This window comes from Bison bison, unplaced genomic scaffold, assembly GCF_000754665.1.
Source record: "Bison bison bison isolate TAMUID 2011002044 unplaced genomic scaffold, Bison_UMD1.0 scf7180017864170, whole genome shotgun sequence".
NCBI lineage: Eukaryota > Metazoa > Chordata > Mammalia > Artiodactyla > Bovidae > Bison > Bison bison.
Window position 1 is genome coordinate 2,492,005 of NW_011494742.1, and position 24,042 is coordinate 2,516,046.

The 24,042-nt window shown below is 37.6% G+C and overlaps 1 long non-coding RNA gene across 1 annotated transcript in view; it reads right to left on the bottom strand.

Annotated features, from left to right (window-relative positions):
* LOC104990103 overlaps window positions 1-24,042 on the bottom strand; it is a 410,489-nt gene that overhangs the window by 75,765 nt on the left and 310,682 nt on the right. The window lies entirely within an intron of this gene.

The following is a 24,042-nucleotide window of genomic DNA, read 5'->3' on the forward strand; positions in this document are numbered from 1 at the left end:
AGAGATCATTCTGTGTTTTTGTAGATTGCATCCAAGTACTGCCTTTCTAGACTCCTTTGTTGACCATGATGGCTACTCCATTTCTTCTGAGGGATTCCTGCCCACAGTAGTAGATATAATGGTCATCTGAGTTAAATTCACCCATTCCAGTCCATTTTAGTTCGCTGATTCCTAGAATATCGACATTCACTCTTGCCATCTCCTGTTTGACCACTTCCAATTTGCCTTGATTCATGGACCTGACATTCCCGGTTCCTATGCAATATTGCTCTTTACAGCATTGGACCTTGCTTCTATCACCAGTCACATCCACAGCTGGGTATTCTCTTTGCTTTGGCTCTGTCCCTTCATTCTTTCTGGAGTTATTTCTCCACTGATCTCCAGTAGCATATTGGGCACCTACTGACCTGGGGAGTTCCTCTTTCAGTATCCTATCATTTTGCCTTTTCATACTATTCATGGGGTTCTCAAGGCAAGAATACTGAAGTGGTTTGCCATTCCCTTCTCCAGTGGACCACATTCTGTCAGATCTCTCCACCATGACCCGCCCATATTGGGTTGCCCCACGGGCATGGCTTAGCTTCATTGAGTTAGACAAGGCTCTGGTCCTAGTGTGATTAGATTGACTAGTTTTCTGTGAGTATGATTTCAGTGTGTCTGCCCTCTGATGCCCTCTTGCAACACCTACCCTCTATCTTGGGTTTCTCTTACCTTGGGCGTGGGGTATCTCTTCATGGCTGCTCCAGCAAAGCGCAGCCGCTGCTCCTTACCTGGGACGAGGGGGTATCTCCTCACCGCTGCCCTTCCTGACCTTCAACGTGGGATAGCTCCTCTAGGCCCTCCTGCGCCCGTGCAGCCACAGCTCCTTGGACGTGGGGTTGCTCCTCCTGGCCGCCGCCCCTGGCCTCCGGCGTGGGGGCGTTGGGTAGCTCCTCCCCTCCGCCCCGACCTCGGACGCCAGGTAGCTCCTCTCGGCCTTTCCTGCGCCATTGCAGTCTGGCACTCTCAGCCGCTGCCCCTGACCTCGGACGTGGGGTAGCTCCTCACAGCCGCACTTAGTGCACTGGTCGCTCAGACATAGAAAGGAACACATTTGAGTCAGTTATAATGAGTGCATGAAACTAGAGCCTATTATACAGAGTGAAGTAAGTCAGAAAGAAAAAGATAAATATTTTATATTAATGCATATATATGAAATATAGAAAGATTGTACTGATGAAATTTTCTGCAGGACAGCAATGGAAAAATAGACATACAGAACAGACTTACACACACAAGGGTGGGGAGGAAGAAACGGGTGAGATGTATGGAGAGAGTAACATGGAAACTTACATTACCATATGTAAAATAGATAGCCAAAGGGAATTTGCTGTATAGCTCAGGGAACTCAAACAGGGGCTCTGTAGCAACATTGAGGGGTGAGAGGGGAGGGAGATGAGAAGGAGGTTCAAGAGGAAGGGGACATGCGTATACCTATGGCTGATTCATGCTGATGTTTGGCAGAAACCAACAGAATTCTGTAAAGCAATTATCCTTAAACTGAAAAAAAAAAAAAAAAACTACGAGATATCACCTCATACTGTCAGAACAGTTATCATCAAAAATCTTCAAACAACAGCGCTGGAGTGGATGTACAGAAAAGGGAACCCTCTTGCATGGTGGGACAATGGAGATTCCTAAAAAACGTGGAAGAAACTGCCATATGACCCAACAATCTCAATACTGGCCATATACCCTCAGGAAATCATAACTGAAAAAGATACATGTATCCCAATGTTCATCACAGCACTATTTACAATAGCTAGGTCATGGAAGTAGCCTACATGTCCAACTACAGATTAATACATAAAGAGGTTATGGCACATAGCCACAATGGAATATTAGCTGTAAAAACATTTGAATGTTTTCTTCAAACATTTGAAGAACATTTGAATCAGTTCTAATAAGGTGGATGAACCTATAGCATATTATACAGAGTGAAATAAGTCAGAAAGTGAAAAATAAATATGTATATTCATGCATATATATAGAATCTAGAAAGAAGGTACTGATGAACCAACCTGTCTACAGGCCAGCAATGGAGATGCAGACATAGAGAACAGACTTGTGGCCTCAGTGGGGGAAGGAGAGGGTGGAATGAATTAAGAGCAACACTGAAACCTATTCATTACCATATGTAAAATTAGATAGCCAGTGGAAATTTGCTGTATGATGCAAGGAGCTCAAATCTGTTGCTCTAAAGAGACACTGATGTATAGAACAGTCTTGTGGACTCTGTGGGAGAGGGAGAGGGTGGGAAGATTTGGGAGAATGACACTGAAACATGTAAAATATCATGTAAGAAATGAGTTGCCAGTCCGGGTTCGATGCACGATACTGGATACTTGGGGCTAGTGCACTGGGACAACCCAGAGGGATGGTATGGGGAGGGAGGAGGGAGGAGGGTTCAGGATGGGGAACACATGTATACCTTTGGCGGATTCATTTTGATATTTGGCAAAACTAATACAATTATGTAAAGTTTAAAAATAAAATAAAAATTTAAAAAAAATCTGTTGCTCTGTGACAACCTAGAGGAGAGGGAGGGGTTGGGAGTTGGGAGGAAAGCTTAAGAGGGAGGGCACATACATATACTTATGGCTAACTCATGTTGATATATGTCAGAAATAACACTATAGTGTGAAGCAATTATCCTCCAATTAAAAATAAATAAATTTTTAAAAAGAGAGAGACAAGGAAGGACACTACATAATGATCAAGGGATCAAGCCAAGAAGAATGTATAACAGTTGTAAATATATATGCACCCAACATAGGAGTGCCTCAATATATAAGGCAAATGCTAACAGTCATAAAAGGAGAAATCAACAGTAACACAATAACTGTAGGGGCTTTAACACTGCCCTTACACCAATGAACAGATCATACAGACAGAAAATTAATAAGGAAACACAAGTCTTAAGTGATACATTAGACCAGAGGGACTAAATTGATATTTATTGGACATTCCATCTGAAAGTAGCAGAATGCACTTTTTCTCAAGGGCACATGTAACATACTCCAGGAGAGATAATATCTTGGGTCACAAATCAAGCCTTGGTAAATTTAAGGAAATTAAAATCATATCAAGCATCTTTTCTGACCTCATATCAAGAATCTTTTCCTGAAATCAATTACAGGGGGAAAAAACTGTAAAAAAAAAAAAAAAAAACCACATGGAATTTAAACAATAGTTACTAAAAAACCAATGGCCCATCAAAGAAATCAAAGAGAAAATAAAAAACACGTAGAGACACATGACAATAAAAACAAAATGATCTGGACTTTCCTAGTGCCCCATTGGTGAAGAATTCACCTGCAAATGCAGGAGACATGTGTTCAATCCCTGGTCCAGGAAGATTCCACAGGCTATGGGGCAACCACAACTACTGAGCCTGTGAAGCCCACATGCCCTAGAGCTCGAACTCCACAACAAAAGAAACCACTACAACAAGAACTCATGCATGGCAACTAGAGAGTAGCCTCTGCTCACCACAGTTAGAGAAAGCCCGTGCACAACAATAAAGAACCAACACAGCCAAAAATGGTAAATAAATAAAATTTTTTTAAAATTAAAGTCATATTAAAAACACATTAACATTTAAAAAAAATCACAATGATCCAAAACCTATGGGATGCACCAAAAGCTGTTCTAAGAGGGATCTTTATAGCACTACAATCCTATCTCAAAAAAAAAGATAAAAATCAAACAAACAACCTAAACTTTTACTTAAAGCAACACGATAAAGAACAAGAAAACCTAAAGTTAGTAGAGGGAAGGACATCACAAAAATCAGAGCAGAGCTAAATGAAATAGAGATGAAGAAAGCAATAGGAAAGATGAACGGGAAAAAAAAATCTAGTGCTTTGAGATGATAAAATTGATAAACATTTAGCCAAACTCATCAAGGAAAAAAGGGAGAGTGCTCAAATCAGTGAAAAGAAGTCACAACAGACACTAAAGAAAATCCAAAGATCATAAGAGGCTACTACAAGGAACACTATGCCAAAAAAAAAGACAACCTAGAAGAGATGGAAAAATTCTTAGAAAGGTACAACCTTCCAAGACTAAACCAGGAAGAAATAAAAATTATAAACAGATCAATAACAACTGTTGAAACTGAAACTGTGATTAATAATTGTCCAATAAAAAAAGTCCAGAACCAAATGGTCCATTTATTCAAATACTTAGAAAAGAATTAACACCTACCCTTCTGATCAACCTGCCTGACTTCAGGCTCTACTACAAAGCCACAGTCATCAAGACACTATGGTACTGGCACAAAGACAGAAATATAGATCAATGGAACAAAATAAAAAATCCCTGAGACAAATCCACGCACATATGGACACCTTATCTTTGACAAAGGAGGCAAGAATATACAATGGATTAAAGACAATCTCTTTAACAAGTGGTGCTGGGAAAACTGGTCAACCACTTGTAAAAGATGAAACTAGAGCACTTTCTAACACCATACACAAAAATAAACTCCAAAGAACACATGTATACCTGTGGCAGATTCATTTTGATATTTGGCAAAACTAATACAATTATGTAAAGTTTAAAAATAAAATAAAATTAAAAAAAAAAAAGATCTAAACGTAAGACCAGAAACTATAAAACTCTTAGAGGAGAACATAGGCAAAACACTCTCCGACATACATCACAGCAGGATCCTCTATGACCCACCCCCCAGAATACTGGAAATAAAAGCAAAAATAAACAAATGGGACCTAATTAAACTTAAAAGCTTCTGCACAACAAAGGAAACTATAAGCAAGGTGAAAAGACAGCCTTCAGAATGGGAGAAAATAATAGCAAATGAAGCAACAGACAAAGAACTAATCTCAGAAATATACAAGCAACTCCTACAGCTCAATTCCAGAAAAATAAATGACCCAATCAAAAAACGGACCACAGAACTAAATAGACATTTTCCCAAAAAAGACATACAGATGGCTAACCAACACATGAAAAGATGCTCAACATCACTCATTATCAGTGAAATGCAAATCAAAACCACTATGAGGTACCATTTCACACCAGTCAGAATGGCTGCAATCCAAAAGTCTACAAGCAATAAATGCTGGAGAGGGTGTGGAGAAAAGGGAACCCTCTTACACTGTTGGTGGGAATGCAAACTAGTACAGCCACTATGGAGAACAGTGTGGAGATTCCTTAAAAACCTGAAAATAGAACTGCCATATGACCCAGCAATCCCACTGCTGGGCATACACACCGAGGAAACCAGAACTGAAAGAGACATGTGAGCCCCAATGTTCATCATAGCACTGTTTATAATAGCCAGGACATGGAAGCAACCTAGATGTCCATCAGCAGATGAATGGATAAGAAAGCTGTGGTACATATACACAGTGGAGTATTATTCAGCCATAAAAAGAATTCATTTGAATCAGTTCTAATGAGGTGGATGAAACTGGAGCCTATTATACAGAGTGAAGTAAGCCAGAAGGAAAAGCACCAATACAGTATACTAACGCATATATATGGAATTTAGAAAGATGATAACAATAACCCTGTGTATGAGACAGCAAAAGAGACACTGATGTATGGAACAGTCTTATGGACTCTGTGGGAGAGGGAGAGGGTGGGAAGATTTGGGAGAATGGCATTGAAACATGTAAAATATCATGTATGAAACGAGATGCCAATCCAGGTTCAATGCACGATACTGGATGCTTGGGGCTAGTGCACTGGGATGACCCAGAGGGATGGTATGGGGAGGGAGGAGGGAGGAGGGTTCAGGATAGGGAGCACATGTATACCTGTGATGGATTCATTTTGATATTTGGCAAAACTAATACAATTATGTAAAGTTTAAAAATAAAATAAAATTTAAAAAATAATAATAATAATAATAAAAAAGAAAAAAAATAAAAAGCACATGAAAAGATGTTAAACATCACTAATTATCAGAGATATGCAAATCAAAACTACAATGAGGTCCTTAGTGTAAACCTGAAACTGTTACAATACTGTTAATCTACTATACTCCAATACAAAATAAAAATTTAAAAATCTTCAGTGAGGTATCACCTCACATTGCTCAGAATGACCATCATCGAAAAATCTACCAACAATAGCTCCTGGAAAGTGTATGGAGAAAAGGGAACCATCCTACGGTGTTGTGGAAATGTAAGTTAGTACAGCCACTATGTAAAACGGTATGAGGGTTTCCTTAAAAAACTAAAAATAGAGCTCCCATATCACCCAGGAATCCCACTCCTGTTCGTAAATCCAAAGAAAACCATAATTCAAAAAGATACATGCACCCCAATGTTCATTGCAACACTATTTACAATAGCCAGAATATGGAAGCACTGAAATGTCCATCAACAAAGTAAAGGACAAAGAAGATGTGGTACATATATACTGTGGAATGTTACTCAGCCATGAAGGTATGAAATAATGTCATTTTCAGCAACAGGAATCGACCTAGAGATTGTATACTGAGTGAAAGGAGACAGAGAAAGACAAATGTCATATGATATCATTTATATGTGGAATCTAAAAAAATGGTACAAATGACAGAAATGGAGTTATAGAGATAGGAAACAAACTTATGGCTACCAGAGTGTAAATTGAGAGACTGGGAAAGATATATACACGTTACTATGTATAAAATAGATAACTAATAAGAACATACTGTATAGCACAGGGAACTCAACTCAATACTCTGTAATGGCTTATATGGAAAATAATCTTTAAAACTGTGGATATGTGTATAACTGATTCACTTTGTTATATACTCAAAACTAACACAACATTGTGAATTAACTCTACTCCAACAACAACAACAACAAATGTTTAATGCCTTTCAGAATCTGGCAGGGGACTTTTCTGTTCAATTCATCTCAACAACTGAGCTTTTTTTGTCAACTATAGAAAACAAGACATAGGGATACATTTATTGGTCAAGTTCCTTAGTTGAAAATAACAAAGACAAAGCCTGGGTAAATTAAGTGGAAAGCAATTTTATTTGAAGGGTATTGGATAATTCCAAGAATAATTGGGAAGGCTTAAAAGTCAACTTCAGGAAATGCACAGAAGCTAACATAAGCTTGTCTGCCAGAATAATATCCAAGAAGATGTCACAAAATGAATCTGACCTCTAGTACTAGACTTGAGATGAGTGCAATTGTGCGGTAGTTTGAGCATTCTTTGGCATTGCCTTTCTTTAGGATTGGAATGAAAACTGACCTTTTCCAGTCCTGGGGCCACTGCTGAGTTTTCCAAATTTGCTGGCATATGGAGTGCAGCACTTTCCTAGAATCATCTTTTAGGATTTAAAACAGCTCTACTGAATTCCATCACCTCCACTAGCTTTGTTCATAGTGATGCTTCCTAAGGTTCACTTGACTTCCCATTCCAGGATGTCTGGCTCTAAGTGAGTGATCACATCATCATGATTATCTGGGTCCTGCAGATCTTTTTTGTACAGTTCTTCTGTGTATTCTTGCCACCTCTTCTTAATATCTTCTGCTTCTGTTCAGTTCAGTTCAGTCGCTCAGTCGTGTCCGACTGTTTGCGACCCCATGAATCACAGCACGCCAGGCCTCCCTGTCCATCACCAACTCCTGGAGTTCACCCAGACTCATATCCATCGAGTCAGTGATGCCATCCAGCCATCTCATCCTCTGTCGTCCCCTTCTCCTCCTGCCCCCAATCCCTGCCAGCATCAGAGTCTTTTCCAATGAGTCAACTCTTTGCATGAGGTGGCCAAAGTACTAGAGTTTCAGCTTTAGCATCATTCCTTCCAAAGAAATCCCAGGGCTAATCTCCTTCAGAATAGACTGGTTAGATGTCCTTGCAGTCCAAGGTAAGTCCATACAAATTCTGCCATACAAATTTGTTGTGACCATCTTTGCATGAAATGTTCCCTTGATATCTCTAATTTTCTTGAAGAGATCTCTAGTCTTTCCCATTCTGTTGTTTTCCTCCATTTCTTTCATTTGATCACTGAGGAAGGCTTTCTTATCTCTCTGTGCTATTCTTTGGAACTCTGCATTCAAATGGGTATATCTTTCCTTTTCTCCTTTGCCTCACCTCTCTTCTTTTCATAGCTATTTGTAAGGCCTCCTCAGACAATCATTTTGCCTTTTGGCATTTCTTTTTCTTGGGGATGGTCCTGATCACTGCCTTCTGTACAATGTCACAAACCTCTGTCCATAGTTCTTCAGGCACACTGTCTATCAGAACTAATCCCTTGAATCTATTTCTCACTTCCACTGTATAATCATAAGGGATTTGATTTAGGTCATACCTGAATGGTCTAGTGGTTTTCCCTACTTTCTTCAATTTAAGTCTGAATTTGGCAATAAGGAGTTCATGATCTGAGCCACAGTCAGCTCCTGGTCTTGTTTTCGCTGACTGTATAGACCTTGCCATCTCTGGCTGCAAAGAATATAATCAATCTGATTTTGGTATTGATCATCGAGTGATGTTCATGTGTACAGTCTTCTCTTGTGTTGTTGGAAGAGGGCGTTTGCTATGACCAGTGCATTCTCTTGGCAAAACTCTATTAAATTTTGCCCTACTTCATTCTGTACTCCAAGGCCAAATTTGGCTGTTTCTCCAGGTGTTTCTTGACTTTCTGCTTTTGCATTCCAGTCCCGTATAATGAAAAGGACATTTTTTGGGGGGTGTTAGTTCTAGAGGGTCTTGTAGGTCTTCATAGAACTGTTCAAATTCAGCTTCTTCAGCATTATTGGTCAGGGCCTAGACTTGGATTACTGTGATATTGAATGGTTTGCCTTGGAAACGAACAGATCATTCTGTTGTTTTTGAAATTGCATCCAAGTACTGCATTTTGGGAGGCTCCAAAATCACTGCAGATGGTGACTGCAGCCATGAAATTAAAAGACGCTTGCTCCTTGGAAAAAAAGTTGTGACCAACCTAGACAGCATGTTAGAAAGCAGAGACATTACTTTCCCAACAAAGGTCTGTCTAGTCAAAGCTATGGTTTTTCCAGTAGTCATGTATGGATATGATAGTTGGACCATAAAGAAAGCTGAGCACCAAAGAATTGATGCTTTTGAACTGTGGTGTTGGATAAGACTCTTGAGAGTCCCTTGGACAGCAAGGAGATCCAAACAGTCCATCCTAAAGGAAATCAGCCCTGAATATACATTGGAAGGACTGATGCTGAAGCTGAAACTCCAATACTTTGACCACATGATGCAAAGAGCTGACTCATTTGAAAAGACGCTGATGCTGGGAAAGATTGAAGGAGGGAAGAGAAGGGGATGCCAGAGGATGAGATGGTTGGATGGCATCACCAACTCATTGGATATGAGTTTGAGTAAGCTCCTGGGAGTTGGTGATGGACAGGGAAGCCTGGCATGCTGCAGTCCACGGGGTCACAAAGAGTCAGACATGACTGAGCAACTGGACTGAATTGAACTAGACTTCAGCTTCCCAGGTGGTGCTGGTAGTAAAGAGCCGCCTGCCAATGGAAGAGACTAGAGATGCAGTTTCGATCCCTGAGTCAAGGAGATCCCCTGGAGGAGGCCACAGCAACCTACTCCAGTATTCTTGCCAGGAGAATCCCAAGAACAGAGGAGCCTGGTAGTCTACGGTCCATAGGGTTGCAAAGAGTTGGACACAACTGAAGTGACTTAGCACAGCATAGCACAGTATAGAACTAGACCTGAGCATTAGAAATTTTTACTGACACATCTGCCAAGAGATACATGCTGTGGCTGTTGTTGGCAAGTTTTCCAAATTTCTGGATGCATCTTTGCTTTATTTGTTTTAAATTAAAGTCCCAAGGGAAATAAACAGTCAATTGTGATTCAATGAAGTCCCTATAGTCTAGTTGCCAAAAGCAAAGGAAGACATGTGTTCTCCTTCAAGAAAGTGAGTTCGAATACTGGGTAGCCACAAAGGGCAAATGTCCACTACAGTTGTTATCTTCCTACAGCCTACAGACTGGGAAATAAGATAGGCATATAGTAAATTGCACTGAAATAAATACATGTTATATAGAACATCTGTTTTTTTACATTTTGACCATTTGGTCATAGTTATATTCCATTCAGTAGTTAAGAAGCCATTTTCTCTCACTTCTACCTGTTAGAAACCAATCTTATCCTTGAGTCATAGCACATAATGTCTATAAAATCAACCCTGTCTATTTCAGCTACCAATTATCTCCTCTCATAATTTTATTTTGTGCCAATTTTATGACACTCATTCCAAAGGGAATAAGAACTCTGCTTCATTTATCTTAGATACTTTCTGCTAACACAGTGCATACCTAACACAAGCATTTAATAGACCTTAGTTTGGTGATAGAAAGGGATGCAGGACTGTCAAATAAATTGTCAAATAAAAACCAGTTAATCACACAATTCTTAAACCTCTCTCCCACAAGATTATAAAAATGTTGATCATTTGAGGGTAAATTTTTTGAGAGAGCTACTGGTGTGCTTGTCCCTTATTTTGAGCCAAGTAGAAAGAAATTTAAGGAGAATTCTTGGAAAGTCTAAGGCACTGATCATACCTACTTCCCCATTTGCAGTCTTTTTGTCTGAAATAAGGGAAGAGTTTTTATTTTAAAGCCAGTTTGTAGTTTTATGGGGCTGGCTATTTTAATTACTAGATTGAGACTTGTATTGCTAGAAGAGACTAGTGAACAACTTGCATAACATAAGACTGACAAGTAAAACTCCTTCTTGGGGTGAGCATGGCAAACAAAAGTTAAGCAGATTTTTTAATTTGAAATATAGATGATTTACAATGGTGTGTTAGTTACAGGAGTATAGAAAAGTAATTCTGTAAATCACAAATTTACAAAATATTGTAAAAAAATATTTCATTATAAGATATTGAATATAGCTCTCTGTGCTATACAGTAGGCCCTTACTGTGTATCTGTTTATATAGTATACATATGTTAATACTTTTCCAATTTATTGCTCCATATCCTCTTTCCTTTGGTAACCATAAGTTTGTTTTTATATGTCTGTGGGTCTGTTTCTGCTTTATAAATAAATTCATTTATATTATTTTTTGAAGATTCTACATATTTGTGTGTGTATTTGTCACTCAATCATGTCCAACTCTTTGCAACCCCATGGATTCACCAGGCTTCTCTGCCCACGGAATTCTCCAGGCAAGAATACTGGAGTGGGTTGCTATTCCCTTCTCTAGGGGAGCTGCCCAACCCAGGGAATTAACCCAGGTCTCCCACATGGCAGGAGATTTCTTTATAATCTGAACCACAAGGAAAGCTCAAGATACTATATATAAGTTATATCATATGATAGTTGACTTTCTGACTTCATTTATATGATGATCTCTATTGTTGTTTGGTTACTAAGTCATGTCCGACTCTTTGAGGCCCTATGGACTGGAGCACACCATGCTTTTCTGTTCTTCACTATCTCCTGGAATTTGCTCAAACTCATGTCCATTGAGTCACTGATACCATCCAACCATCTCATCCTCTGTCACCATCTTCTCCTCTCGCCCTCACGACTGAGCAACTTTCACTTCACTTCACTTCACTTTCTGCCATTAGAGTATATCATCTGCATATCTGAGGTTGCTGATAATTTCTCCCAGCAATCATGAATCTAGCTTGTGATTCATCCAACCTAGCATTTCACATGATGTACTCTGTATATAAGTTAAAAAGCAGGGTGACAATATACAACCTTATCCCATTCTTTTCCCAATTTTGAACCTGTCCTTTGTTCTATGTCCAGTTCAAACTGTTGCTTCTTGACCTGCATGCTGTTTTCTTAGGAGGCAAGTAAGGTGGTCTGGTATTCCCATTTCTTATAGTATTTTCCATAGTTTGTTGTTATCCACACAGTCAAAGGCTTTTATGTAGTCAGCGAAACAGACTTTCTCTATGATCCAACAGATGTTGGCATTTTGATCTCTAGTTCCTCTGCATCTTCTAAATCCAGCTTGTACATTTGGAAGATCTTGGTTCACATACTATTGAAGCCTACCTTGAAGGATTTTGAACATTACCTTGCTAGCAAGTGAAATGAGCACAATTGTATGGTAGTTTGAACATTCTTTGGCATTGTCTTTCTGTGTATTGTAATGTAAACTGACCTTTTCCAGTCCTGTGGCCATTGTAGCCAAATTTTCCAAATTTGCTGGCATATTGAGTTCAGCACTTTAACAGCTCATCTATAGGATTTGAAATAGCTCAGTTGGAATTCCATCACCTCCACCAGCTTTGTTCATAGTAATGCTTCCTAAGGCCCACTTGACTTCACCTCCAGGATCTGGCTCTAGGTGAGTGACCACACTATCATGGTTATCTGTGTGATTGAGATCTTTTTTGTATAGCTCTTCTGTGTATTCACGCCACATCTTAATCTTATCTGCTTCTGTTAGGTCCTTGCCATAACTGTCCTTTAGTTTGTGCATTTTTGCATAAAATAGTCCCTTGAGATTCCCAGTTTTTTTTTAAGAGATCTCTGCGTGGTGGTTTAGTTGCTAAGTCGTGTCCAACTCTTGCAACCCCATGGACTGTAGCCTGCCAGGCTTTTCTGTCCATGGGATTCTCCAGGCAAAAATACTCGTGTGGGTTGCGATTTCCTTCTCATTTCCTTCTCCAGGAGATCTTCATGACCCAGGGATCAAACCCGGGTCTCTTGTATTGAAGGCAGATTCTTTACCCACTGAGCTACAAGGAAAGAGATCTCTAGTCTTTCCCATCCTGTTATTTTCCTCTATTTCTTTGCAGTGTTAATCTAAGAAAGTTTTCTTATCTCTCCTTGCTATTCTTTGGAACTCTGCATTCAGTTTCTCCCTTGCCTCTCATTTCTCTTTTTTTCTCAGCTATTTGTAAAGCCTCCTCAGACAACCACTTTGCCTTCTTGCATTTCTTTTTCTTCGGTTTCGGTCATCACTACACTGATGATCTTTCTCCAGGTCCATCCGTGTAGGTACAAATAGTATTATTTCATTCTGTTTATGGTTGAGTAAAATTCCATTATATATATATATATATATACACCTATATGCCCATACCTCTGTGGATGGTCATTTATGTTGCTTCCATATCTTGGCCTTTGTGAACAGTGCTGCTGTGAACATTGGTGTGTACATATCTTTTCAAATTATGGTTTTCTCTGGATATATGGCCAGAAATGGGATTCCTGAATCATATAGTAACTTCATTTTTATTTTTTTAAGGAACTTCCATACTTTTCTTTATCACCAACACTGTAGGAGGGTTTCCTTTCTTCACACTTTCTCCAGAATTTATTTTTAATGATGGCCATTCTGACTGGTGTGAGGCTCATTGTGGTTTTGATTTCCATTTCTCTAATAATTAACAATGTTGAGTATTTTTTTCATGCTCCTGTTGGCCTTCTTCATGTCTTCTGTAGAGAAATGCCTATTGCCCATTTAAAAAAATGTTTTATTTTGTATTGGAGAAAGCCAATTATTGGAGAAGGCAATGGCACCCCACTTCAGTACTCTTGCCTGGAAAATCCCATGGACTGAGGAACCTGGTAGGCTGCAGACCATGGGGTCACAAAGAGTCGGACACGACTTCACTTTCACTTTCACTTTTCCCTTTCATGCATTGGAGAAGGAAATGGCAACCCACTCCAGTGTTCTTGCCTGGAGAATCCCAGGGACGGGGGAGCCTAGTGGGCTGCCGTCTATGGGGTCCCACAGAGTTGGACACGACTGAAGCGACTTAGCAGCAGCAGCAGCATAGCCAATTATCAATGTTGTGATAGTTTCAGGTGAACAGCAAAAAAACTCAGCCATATATCTACATGAATCTATTCTCCCCAAATCCCCTCCCATCCAGGCTGCCACATAACATTGAGCAGAGTTCCATGTGCTATACAGTAAGTACAACCTGTGTACATGTCCATCCCAAACTCCCGAACTTTCCCTTCCCCCATCCTTCCCTTCACATTGCCCACTTTTTATTGGTTTATTTTTTGATATTAAGATGTATGATCTGTTTGTTTATTTTGTAAATAATCCCTTGTCAGTCACAAGGGATTTACAAAATATTGTTTGTAAATATCTTCCCCCCTTCAGTAGGTTGTTTTTTTCATTTGGTTAATGATTTTTTCTGTTGTGCAAAAAACTTTAAAATTTAATTAGTTCCCATATGTTTATTTTTGCCTTTGTTTCCTTTACTCTAGGAGACAAATTAAATATATATACATATATTTATATAGATAAATATATATATGGATAGATAAATCATAGCTCTCTCTCTCTCTCTCTCTCTCTCTCTCTATATATATATATATATATATATATATAGTATGTTCTATGTTCTTCTCTAGGAGTTTTATATTATCTGGTCTTATGTTTAATTCTTTTTCCATTTGGGACTTATTTCTGTATACGGTGTTAGAGAGTGTTCTGGTTTCATTTTCTTACATGTGGCTGTCCAGTTTTCCTAACATTGCTTGTTGAAGAGACTATCTTTTCACCATTGTATACTCTCTCCTCCTGTATCTTAATTGATCATAAGTGTATGGGTTTATTTGTAGGCTTTCTGCTCTGTTTCATTGATCCATGTGTCTGTTTTTGTGTCCATACTATATTGGTTTTATGATTGCAACTCTGTAGTAGTATAGTCTGAAATTGGAAGCATAATTAGTCTAGTTCCCTTCTTCCTCTTCAGGGTCATTTTGGCAATTTGGGGTTTTTTGTGTTTCCAAAAATTTTTAATTGTTTTGTTCTAAGTCTGCGAAAAATGCCGTTGGTAAGTGGACTTTGACTATACTTGATAAATTCTGGTTTTTTATATAAATTTATTTATTCACTTTAATTGAAGGATAATTACTTTACAATATTGTGATGACTTTTTGCCATACATCAACATGAATCGGCATACATGTTTCCCCTTCATCCTGAACACTTTTCCTATCTCCCTGCCCACCCTACTCCTCTAGGTTGTCACAGAGCACCAGCTGCCCTGCTTCATGCATCAAATTCACACTATCTATTTTACATATGATAATATAATATAGCATTACATAACATAGGGCTTCCCTGGTGGCTCAGAGGGTAAAGCGTCTGCCTGCAATGCAGGAGACCTGGGTTCGATCCCTGGGTCAGGAAGATCCCCTGGAGAAGGAAATGGCAACCCATTCCAGTACCCTTGCCTGGAAAATCCCATGGACACAGAAGCCTGGTAGACTACAGTCCATGGGATCACAAACAGTCAGACACAACTGAGCAACATCACTTTCAATGTAATATAACAGTTACCTTTGTCATTAAGAATTTAACAATATTCATGTTTTCAGAACTCTGCAGTAGGAGTTTGGGCAGACAATAACCTTTCTTGGATTAAAACCATTGTGATTCTTCTCACCAACTATATCCCTTGTACCTCTGACTGTCACCATCATACTGTTCATAAATAACACCATAGCTGAGCTCTTAGTCTAAAAGCATATTGTATTACTCTTTTGAGTTTTACCCTGTTGGAAAAAGAGTACCCTGTACTCTATGCTTTGCAAACTTCACCCTCCAAGAAAAATATTTACTTAAAAGAATTGAATTTACATGCAAAACTTGAAGATTTTCTCTTTTCTAGTTCTTTTCTTCAGATATAGCTCTTCCTATAACTTCTTTTATCATAACAATAGCACTCAAGTTCTATTTTTGAAAGTGCTGCCACACAGATTGAATGACTAAATAGATACTTGCTTGGTGATCTGGAAACAATCAACTGGATATCTTAATAATGGAACACTGGTTCTTCCAGCCTTTAGTTTTAGAACAAAGTGGGAAAGTCCCAACAAAACTATGAGTTACACTCATGTGCCTACATTCACAGTGAGAGAGGCAATACTGATTCTACTTCATAGATGTATAATCCAAGACATTACCAATTCTCTAAGCCTCAGGTTCCACATTTTTCAAATGATTATACTAGCACTTGAGGTTTCCCCAGTGGCTCAGTGGGTAAAAAATCCACCTGCATTGCAGAAGACACAGGAGATGCAGGTTCAATCCCTGGGTCCGGTTGATCCCCTGGAGAAGGAAACGGCAACCCACTCCGGTATTCTTGCCTGAAAAATCCCATGAATAGAGTCTCACAGGCTACAGTCCATGCAGTTGCAAGGAGTAGGACATGACTGAGCATCTAAGCACAAAATAGCACTTACCTTATTGGATTATAATCAGCATTAAATAAGACAGTCAAGTGTAAAACACAAATATCAACCAGCAAGTGCACAGGTAGTATTCAATGCAGAATGATTATATTGATGATGATAAAAACATATTATAGTAAAATAAACTTATTTTTCTCATTTTAATAGTACTACCAACTTAGCTTTGACTTCTGTTATATGTTCCATTTATATATTTTAATGTATGCTCACATTTGACTCATTCTATTTTATCTTTTTCTCCAGGAATTATTCTAGACCAAGAGAATTCATGTTTAAAATAATAAACCATGAGTCTGGTTTTGAAAATGATGGAGTCACTTGTATTGAGCTAATCCTTGAACAGAGGATAATTAAGAACTTTAGGAAAAGTTTTCAAAATCATGGTAATAATTGATTTAGACAAGAATCATTAATCATTTATAAATAAACATTACATGATTAGGATCACACTTATTAGAGAAATGCAAGACATCTACACTGAAACCTTTGAGATATGTCCTAGGGGAATTAAAGAAGGCCTAAATTAACATTGAAATATGCAATGATCATAAATTGGAAGAATCAATATTGTAGATATTTCCTATGGTTGATTTATAAATTCAACAATTCCCAATAGATTTTGTTTTTAATTAAGTAGTTTAATTGAATTATAATTCAATTTTGAATTATGAATAAAATTGAATTGTAATTGAATTCAATTATAATTTACTGATTATAAAACATATGTAGGCATACAAATACATAAAATATCTTAGAAAAGAGAAGCAAAGTTAGAGTATTTCAACTACCTGATTTCACATCTTACCACAAAGCTGTTGTAATTAAGAAAGTGGTATTTGTGTAAGAACAGATATATATAGTAAAAAAAAAAACAAAAAACAGAATAGAGACTCTAGATCTAGATACATAGCCACATGTATACAATCAATTGATTTTTGTCAGAGATATTCAGGTGACTTAGTAAGGAATTTAGAGTATAATAAATGGTGTCAAAACAACTGGATAAATGAAAAGAAAAAAGTGAGCATCGGTTTATATCACACCACACATACAAATTAATTCAAGATGAATTGTAGATATAGACATAAAATCTGTTTTCTAAAGTAAAAGGGATATTATATTCATGACTTTGGAATAGGCAAAGATTTTTTATAAATGATATCAAAAGCACTAAACAGAAAAACAAAATTTGATATACTGATCATTATCAAAATGTAAAACTTCTGCTCTCTGTGAATTTAACTTCATTTCTGAGAAAATGCAAAGGGGAATAGGTGATTCCCCTGAGATCATAAGTACATAAATGGAAAGAGACTGATTTGACTCCAGATGCTCAGCTTTCTAACACTATTAGAAATGGGAATTGAGATTTAGCTTAATTTCAGTTATAAAGAAATAAAGGTATATTCTTACATATGACTTTTGAATTACTTAAATTTCAAATTCATTATTTGAACTAGCTGAATCTGAGAAATCAACATATAGAGCTAAATATTGCTCAAGGGATACTGTTTGAGGTATAAGAATATGTAGCCCATTTTAAGAGAAAAATCTATTCCCCTGTGACTTTTTTCTTGCCCAATATTCTGGAGGAAGAGGGAAACCTCATGTGCTGCAGTCCATGGGATGACAAAGAGTTGGAAATGACTTGGTGACTGAACAACAGCAAATATTCTGATTATCTACAGTTTACCTAAATTCTTGTTTCTTTATTAATATGAAAAGAGTTTTAATTTTACTGTTTACCTGGCAGTGGTTATGTGTTAAAATGGTCCTGGAAATTCACTTTGATGACTAGCATTTCCATGTGAAAAGACTTAGGTGTTTGACTGAACATAGCTATCAGTTGATTGCATCATTTTCATAAATACTTTTTAAAGCATTCATGTTTTTGTAGCAATATAATAATCTAAATTTAAGCCTTTCTCATGGAATTTACCTGAAGACTCTGGTCTTAAGAATTATTTTTCAAATTTTCTTTTTGTGACCTTAGACAAATTAAACTTTTGAAACTTACTTTATTCATTCATAAAACAGCATTACTATTCCTTGGGTTCATGGTTTCCCATGTATTCTACTAGATGCTGGCCCTAGAACCTGATTCTTTAGATCTGAGTTCTGTCTTCACATACTTCTTTCTACTGGTTGATGAAGACTGACTAATTCTTAATTTTAATTACCATTATTCTATCCAGAACTGGATAGTACTTGTCTCATAATCATTGTACTCTAGTGTTGGGTCATCTTTGTAAGAGATCATTTTTCCCTCTCAGGAATTGGAAATGTGTTATTTTAAGGACATAAACATTTCTTTGAATCTCTTCTTTTGGTTATATATTTTCAGACTATTTTTCAAATCCAAACTGTTTTGTTATGGGTGCAATTACCTACTCCCTTAAAGACTAAACATCACACTGGCTTGTGGAACAATTAACTGTCAATTCTTTGAATTTTTTATCTTCATTTTATATTTTATGTGATGTAGGCACAGCTCATGTCTCAAGTCTTTGAATGTATAACAGTGAGTCACGTTTCAGATGAACTCAATGATTTTGCTATTTGTGGTGGTAAAATAAAATCCATGTTCCATTTCTGAGAGAACATACAGCTTTTTTTACATCTGGCTGTCCTCCATATCTCCTCTCCTCTGTCAGATATCAATGTAATTTCAATAGCCTGATGCTTAATGAGACATTTACAGTTTTGGGAAGCCCAGGTCTTGTGCTTCTGATATGTTTTCTCATTAATTGTCCCTTTTGATATTTGCAATCCTATGTGAGGTTGTCAATATAGATATTGTTAGTCTTTCTATTTTCAGATGAGTAAATGGAGGCTTCAAAGGATGACAGAATTTATCAAATAGTAAGAAGTAAGTGAGGAAAATATATTCACTAGAGCCTGGATCTTTATCCCAGGTCTAGCATCTGCTTTTCCATAATCAGTAGATTCTAATCAAATAGCAAAACAACAAACATAAGTAAATTTTAAAAATTAACTAAAACAGTAACACTTTAATTGGAATGCAAAGGCGAAAAACAACAATTGCAATAATAAACTTAAGAATCTTAAAGCCTTTTTAGTACATTGCCTGATTACTTTTGGTAACTCCTTTCAGATAAATACATCTTATTTTTAGTCTTTAACTTGAGTGCCTTTCTCACTTAGTCTCACAAATAACATATTCTGTTCATACAAATATAGCTAGAAACACTTGTGATTTCCTCCCTCCTGTCTCATGTTTCCTTTTTTTTTTTTTATGATTATGGCAACATTGACAGCTGTGTTCATTGCAATCTATGGCTGGCTATACCTTTAAGTACCTAGCTTGGAAATCATTTTGTCCCTCTAGATATGAAAAATTACATCCCTATTTCATAGTTCAAGATACTCTGAAATAGAGCCATGCTGCCTGCAAGAATATTAACTCTGAGAATAGAATTGCTGTTTGCACCATACACTCTGCCCTCTTGCCAGCAATAATCAAAGTGAGCTTGCATTTCTTTAATGACAAAGCCTCCCAGTGTGTTAATTTGGTTCTCCATGACACTATATCTTATCAGAGGAGTGAGGGAAATGAGAAAACATACATTAACATTACTGTCAGCCAAGTGGTACATTTTTCTGTGTAATTCATATCTGGAAGGTGAGGATCTTTGGCTCTCTTCTCAAGGGTTTTGGGGTTCTGATAAAACTATGGGTTCATTCTTTCCACTATATTCAAAGGGAGAACTTTTCACACATGACTTCTTACTCTGCCCCCAAAGAAATTGTTTCTCAGCAATAGAACTCAGTCTGCCATGGAATATCACCTTGCCACCATCCCCTAAATATGAATTACCCCATAGCACAGAAGGGAGAGGAGAGCATTTCTTATCAGATAGACCTGACCTTGACTGGCTATATGATGGGTATTCCAAACTCAGTACCTTCACTCATAGAAAAATGGCATTGATACTTAATTCAAAGTATTAAGACTATTGATAGGAATAAGAAAAATAGTGAAATTACTTTGCAGTCACAATATTTACCTTGTCCTCTTTTCAGATCTTCTGCTCATTTGTGAAACAGGAAAGTAACAACTTATCTCAGAGATGATCGTGCAATGAAGTGCTAGGTATTTCAAAGTGTGATTGAAATGAGATCTGACACCTGGAGTGTCATCCCAAGATAGTTCATGAAATGTCTGTCCATTTGTACTGGGTATTTCAAAACTAGAGACTCTTTCAGCCTAACCTATGAATCTTTCAAGTTCTGTTGCCACTAAGGTCATGTGTGTCACCAATTGATTCTAAGGTACTGACATCCCCCCAAGATTTTGCAGGCAGTCTTCTTTTGGCTCTTATTCTTGGGCAGTTACTATATCTCCCAAGATTTCATTTTAACACTGAATTTCTTTTTTCAGATGGCAGTGATGGTGGTTGGGTCTAGAAATCATTATTATTCCTTTGAATGAGCAACTGCTTCCCAAATAGCTTGGTAAAGAGGAACTGGCATTTTCCTTTCCTCTTTCCTTTCTGACAGAAACCACTAGAGCCTATCAGCATGTCCATGGTGACTGCAAACCAGCTCAGCTGAGGGGAGCACTTGTGGTAAGTTCTCAGGGCCTGGGTGTTTGGCTTGCCTCTTCCTGTTTGCCTTGTATCTTTAAATAATGTGGTTGCTTCACAACCACTTGTTTTTGAGTAGGGAACAGAGCATATTTTTCTAGCAGATAAAATGACTTCCCACCATTCACTCTTTGTTATTTCCCTTTTCTGAAGGGTGGTCTGATGAATTTAGGACAATGTATAATACATGCTTTCCTGTTTTCTGCTCTTTCTCCATTGGGCTTGTCAATCAGTTATGGACTAGGTTCTAGGAAGGATGTGGCCTTCATGAGAAGGATATCTAAGATAATTTGTGTGCATTATCCTTAGAGAATATATATTCTAGATCTGTACTGGAATCAGGTGCCAGTGACAGTTAATAATATTGAAGGTGCTATATATCCAAGTTATGAATTGGGAAGCCAGTTGTTAATTAAAGGAAAGTAACAGAAATTTAGCAGTATATCACAGCTTCATGAGGTGTAATATAATATACTTTTGTGGTAACTCGCTGATGAATTGTGTGGTTGGTGAGGACTAATCAAGAGCTTAAATTGACTTTGGAAGAAAACAGGGACAATAGTGTTTTTAAGATCTAGACTGTTTAGGGCAAATGCTCTTTGACCATTCATCCTTCCAGAAACTACATCCTACACAAAAATTTCTATCTATATCACTACTCTCATATTCTTTGTTAAAGGCTCAGGATTCAGCCAGCTTTATATCTCAACTTTGTTTTACCCTTTTACTAGCAAATTTAGAACTCCCCTTTCCTCTAGAGACCTGTTAACACTTGCAGGAGAGGAGATTGATGTTGGCCATCTGTCCTATGGCTAGTGGCACTGAGAAGTAGTTGTGTAAGTAGCAACTATGAACATAAATTTTTCTTCAGTGTTATATACATGATGACAAATTTCCTCAAAAATCCTATCCCAGAGAATTTCTATGTTGCTTTAATTTATTAACTCTAAATGAACTGGGAGTAGGATATGGATAGGTAATGAATTTAGGCCACAGATATTTCTGCCATGTGATATATGATGCCAGTCAGAGCCACCCTGCATAAGAAAGTTTTGCTTATACATGGGATCTTAGAAGGTCTACTAACTCAGTTTACATCAAATAACAGCTTATCTAGTTTCCATAATAGTCATTATTTAATTTACTCTGAAAACTTTTTAAGTAAAACATTTCTTACCAAATACAAATATTTTATTATAAATTAGCATCTCTTTGGGGACACAGGTGAGAATAGAACTTGCTACATATTAGCTAATGACTAGGAGAAGGGTATTGACTGTAAAGATGGGAGGTATTGAGTGTATAGATTTTGCTTACTACACATATTTCCCAAGGGTCTGTCTTCCTGACATAGCTCAGCAAAATAAATGCAATACGCTAGTCATCCCAACTGAAGGATCATGAGTCAATTACTGAACATGAACTTACGTCAGTTCTTAACTACAGTGAACAGTTAAAAACGAATCCCCAAATACCATCTACCTCTCATTTTACCACATTTTGTATAAAGAAGTCACATTAACTGAGTAGGATCATCTCCTCTAGCTTTTCTGACTGTCTCTTCAGCTAGGAGGAAAATAACCTGGGTCCTTGGATAAGTCAGAGCAGATTCTAAACTTTGAGAACAAGGTATCCACAGGCTTGAAAAGACATCACTCTGTAATGGTGTCAGATGTTGTCAAGAAAAGTGGAAAGGTCAACAGAAAAGAGTAAGAGGTAAGGTAACATGTGTCAGTCTGATAGCAACTCTGAGACTGAATACTCTATTCAGACCCTAGAATTTTCTTGCTTCTTGCCTTCAGAGCCAACAAAATGCATTGAGGAGAATGATCTCTACCATCTCCCACTAAGAATTTCAAAAAACCCACAGTAGGTGGTATGAAGAAGTTATAAGAGTTTATCTACAATCGGAAGGAATATAAGGTTCAGCAAAGACAACACTTATTGTGACTTAATCCCTCTTCTAATATGACAACAGTACAGGATGTAAGCTTTCAACCTATGGGATAGAGTAGAAATTAGATGATATAGCTCAGAAGGACTCATCACCAGACATAAAAGCAGTAATATTTATTAAATAACCCAAAGGAATCTTTATCATATGTATTCTTACATGGTACTATGCATGGGGAGAGCTAATGAAGAAATTAGATTCCTCCCTGACTTTAAGTTGCTGATTTCCTATCTAGGACTTCCCAGGTGGCACTAGTGGTAAAGAACCTCCTGCCAATGTAGGAGACATAAGAGATGCAGGTTCTATCCCTGGAGCAGGAAGATCCCCTGGAGGAGGGCACAGCAACACACTCCAGTATGCTTGCCTGGAGAATCAGAAGAGCCTGATTGGCTCTGGACAGAAGAGCCTGGAGGTCTACAGTCCATAGGGTCACAAAGAGTTGGACTCAACTGAAGTGACTTAGCATGTACACATTGTCTATCTGGGGATTTTAAAACTATTTATAGGAAATAGTAGAATTATAACAAAAAAAGTATTAAAAAATACTTTAACATTTCAAAAACAGCAACAAAAGCTATGAGAAAGCAAACATTGCTTTGTTTAGTACTTTTTGGCATTTCCCACAATAGCAATGAAACTAGGAAGTAGGAAAGGAGCAAAAATAATACAATAATGAATGAAAAGAAAAGCAAATTTTAATTTTTCTTTATTTCTCTTTTGAGCTGAAATTTTGACCCTTAAGGGGAAACTTTCTCAACTTTATGTCTCCCAGACTGTCCTTCTTTCTCTTCTTCTGTCATCAAAAATCTTTTCATTTTTTAACTGACTTCATAAGTTCTATCTCTTTCATGAAGCCTGAGTTTAGCATTCCAACTCACAGAGATATTTTTATTTTCTAATCAGACTTTATTTTTTGGGGCTCCAAAATCACTGCAGATTGTGACTGCAGCCATGAAATTAAAATATGCTTACTCCTTGGAAGAAAAGTTATGACCAATCTAGATAGCATATTGAAAAGCAGAGACATTACTTTGCCAACAAAGGTCCATCTAGTCAAGGCTATGGTTTTTCCAGTGGTCATGTATGGATGTGAGAGTTGGACTGTGAAGAAAGCTGAACACCAAAGAATTGATGCTTTTGAACTGTGGTGTTGGAGAAGACTCTTGAGAGTCCCTTGGACTGCAAGGAGATCCAACCAGTCCATTCTGAAGGAGATCAGCCCTGGGATTTCTTTGGAAGGAATGATGCTAAAGCTGAAACTCCAGTATTTTGGCCACCTCATGTG